Genomic DNA, 4124 nt, shown 5'->3' with positions numbered 1-4124 from the left:
GAAATTCTGAATACTATTAATTGGTTGTAGATAATCTTAGCTATGGGAATGGAGCTTCAATCCATTTTGACACAGATGGCTCTTGAAATTATAGAAAGACGTGTTGGTGCAAGGGATGCCACTTGTACAGGTCTCAAACAAATACTTTTGGTTTGGTCGGCCTCATTTAGTGCTTCATCTCATTCACTTCGCTTTGTTTCAGGTACTGAATGACCTCCTCTTTCGCAGATAGAAGATCTTTAATAAATATGATTAGAGTGCAATTGGAGTAAAGTAAGATCAAACAAGTGAACTAAATTACTTGCTGTAGACTTTGTTGTGTCTAGATTATGATAAATGATAGCTTCATGTTATAACTTAAAGAACACTCAAAGAGGTTGTCTTTTGCTCTTCATCCCATATGTTTCTTAAGTAAGAGATCTATGAAGTGAAATTAATTTGCATTGGATACCCTTACTATTAAATGCATCCACTGAATTGATGCGGCCTTGGTGCTACATTTCCTCTTTGAGTCAAGATAAATCAATTCTTCATCCTCAGTTTATAATTTCCATACTATTTTCTTTCAAAAGATCTTTCTATAGGGGACTCGAGCCTTGATTTGTAGGTCAATTATGTGACTCTTTAGTTTTATAGCTTATGGTGTTGAGAAGGAAAGGTCAATGGCATTCATTGACAAATATATTTTATTAATTGTATATTTATTTAATTGCCTTTCATNTTTAGACCCATTTACATTATCACTAGTACTATATTCTTTGCATGGATGAATGTGGTTTAATTGGGTTGAGTATTGTCTTTGTGATAGAACATATTTTAATAATCTAAGTTACCTTACCGTTGCCTTCGTAAGTTCTCTCAGCGCACACCAGGTATCTCACTTCTGCAACTCCATCCCTCCCCTAGGTGGGCGGGAGGGGTGGGGTGGGGTTTGTCTTTGCTCGCGTAAATGGTGTTGTTGCAATTCCCCCTGAAATTGTACATAAAACAACGCAGTTAGCCAATTTCAATTCTTCATGATGGGTGTTATGGAATACTAGTCCAAAGTCATTTTTATTATACCTTGCATCTCTTAAATAACTATTGGTGCATAGGACTATGCACTATCATTAATAAAGTAGTGACAACATAAATATGAGATATGCAATTTCACTAATGTCAATCACACATGAACAGCATTTCCATACATTAACTTAGATAAGCTGGGTTTACAAAAATAGGTTAGTTACATAGCAAAATATACCCCCTACTGTAAGTTAGTAAACAGATTTGCACAGTAAAGAAAGACAGCAATATAAAAACAAAACGAATCTGATCATCACATTAATGACCCAAAATCCAGGCAAAGATTATAACTTATAAACAAAACAGTGTAAATAAAATCTGTAAAAATCAAAGTCTAACAAGGATTTGGAATACATTACCAATGTTTGAAGGCTCCTTCAATATCTCTGATTTGATCTCGCTCCCGATTCAAAGTAGAATCACACTAAGATAATCCGTAGAACTATCAAGGGATTTGCTTCGCTTAAGCGATATAGACTTATCTATAAGCTTATTCTATTTAACTCGTTCAAACATGAAATGGTACTTTATTGCATTTCCCCAAATCAAACTCACCAAATGACCATCGCTTAAGCGATATAAGCTTATCGCCATATGTTAAATCATTTAAGCATATTATTATTTAATTCGTTCCAAATTTGAAATGATATTTTTATTGCAATGGTATTTTTATGGCATTTTCTCAAATCAGACCCACCAAATGACCATCACTTAAGCGATATAAGCTTATTGCTTAAGCGATGTAGGTTTATCTGTAAGTTATTAAACGATATGTTTAAATGGCTTAAGTATATTGCATTTGAAACTTCGTGACTATTTGTTCCAAAGTTGAAATGCTATTTTAATAGTCCGCCCTGTCTGATTTTTTTTTTTTCTGTTATTAAGAATTTCTCTTATCCAATAGTACCTCACATTGATGTTCTACGATCTTGAGTGAAATTAACGTGTTTACAATCTTTTTGAAGGAATTTATCACTACTTCGCTACCTCTTCGATCTTGTCCTATACTTGTAGTCACTTCACATGAATTTGTGAATAAAGATGAGATTTTGGTTTTTGTAACCGTTTCAGAAGAAGAAGAACAACGACGAAGAAAGGTTTTGGATGCCATTTGAGTGGCGCTTTTTTTTTTTTTTTTTCTTTTTTTTTAGGGTTCAAATTGGGTTTGCCATAGCGGTTGGGTTGATGTTGAATGGAGATGGTGTAGAGGAGATGGTGTAGAGGAGATAGTCAAGAGGTTTTTTAAATATGTTTCTAGAACATACTAGCCACCCCTGCCAAAACACCAAAATCCCAAAATCACCGCCATAATCTCTTCAATTTGAAGAAAACCACCAGTTCTCAAGCAGAAAAACCAGAAAATCAAAATATTTTCATACAAAATCACAATAGCTACCAATGTCTCCATAGCACAAATTACTCTAAAAAAAGATTGTAAACAAAGTTATACTCCAGTGCATGATCATTTAAGGGATTCCACATATTGCTTAAGAGACCCTATATATTTGGCCTTGGTCGCTTAAGTGATGTATGGTATCACTTAAGTGATCTTGTCAAAGGCAGAATTAAGAGCATCCCAATATACTGGATCGCTTAAGTGATTTCAGGTATCGCTTAAGCGATCCAGTATATTTAGCCTTAATAGCTTAAGTGATGTACAGTCGCTTAAGTGATCACGTACAAGGTAGAATGAAGATCATCCCAAGTACACGATCGTTTAAGCGATTTAAGATCTTGCTTAAGCGATTATGCACTTTTAGCCTTGGTCGCTTAAGCAATGTAAGATTGCTTAAATGATGAAGTCCAAGGCAAAATCAACACCATCCCGAGTGCACGATTGCTTAAGCGATTATGCACTTTTTGCCTTAGTTGCTTAAGCAATGTAAGATCGCTTAAGCGACCATGGCCGAGGTAGATCAAGATCATTCTAAGTTCACGGTCGCTTAAGCGATCCAAGGTCTCGCTTAAGTGATTCTGCACTTTTAGCCTTGGTCGCTTAAGTGATGTACGATCGCTTAAGCGATCAAATCCATGGCAGAATCAAGATCATCTCAAGTGCACGATCGCTTAAGCGATTCTTCACTTTTAGCCTCGATCGCTTAAGTGATGAACAATCGCTTAAGCAATCTAGTCTAAGACGGAATCAAGATCATCCCAAGTGCATGGTCGCTTAAGCGATTTAAGGTCTCGCTTAAGCAATTCTTCACTTTTAGCCTTGGTCACTTAAGTGATCAAGTCCATGGCAGAATCAAGATCATCACAAGTGCACAATTGCTTAAGCGATTTAAGGTCTCACTTAAGCAATTCTTCACTTTTGGCCTTAGTCGCTTAAGCGATGAACGATCGTTTAAGCGATCAAGTCCAAGGCAGAATCAAGGTCATCCCCAACTGCATGATCACTTAAGCAATTATGCTCTTTTAGCCTTGGTTGTTTAAGCGACCATGGCCGAGGCACTGTCAAAATATCCTGAAGTCCAAGATTGCTTAAGCGATGTCATTTCTCGATTAAGCGATCCTATATAGGAAACCCTTAATCACTTAAGTGATATCTGTAGTCGCTTAAGTAATCATGGCCAACACATATTAATTCTAGCTTTTCTCCCCAATTTGACAACCTAAAATCACCAACACATATTAATTCCATATTTTCTCCGTAATTTGACAAACTAAAATCACCAACACATATTAATTCCACATTTTCTCCTCAATTTGACAACCTAATTGCATCAACACATTAATTCCATATTTTCTCCTCGATTTGACAACCTATTTGTGTCAACATGTAAAAATTCCATTTAACAAGAATACAAAACAAATTCAACGTCAAAAGAGGGAAAGAAATACTAAATTGCTTTTCTACAAATCTGAAATGTGTCAATTACATGAAAATACAACATTATAAACAAGAAATAAATGTCCTATATACACCCAAAATAAAAGTAGCGTCGGCAGCCTCCATCCTCCCTCTTCATCATTGTCTTCAGCCACTTCCCCATCCTCCAAAATTATCCAGCACACCTTCAACATCAACAGCATCCTCTTCGTCTTCTTCTACATCA

Source organism: Pistacia vera, unplaced genomic scaffold (genome assembly GCF_008641045.1).
Source record: "Pistacia vera cultivar Batoury unplaced genomic scaffold, PisVer_v2 Contig136, whole genome shotgun sequence".
NCBI classification, from domain to species: Eukaryota; Viridiplantae; Streptophyta; class Magnoliopsida; order Sapindales; family Anacardiaceae; genus Pistacia; species Pistacia vera.
Note: the sequence above shows the minus strand (reverse complement) of the source record.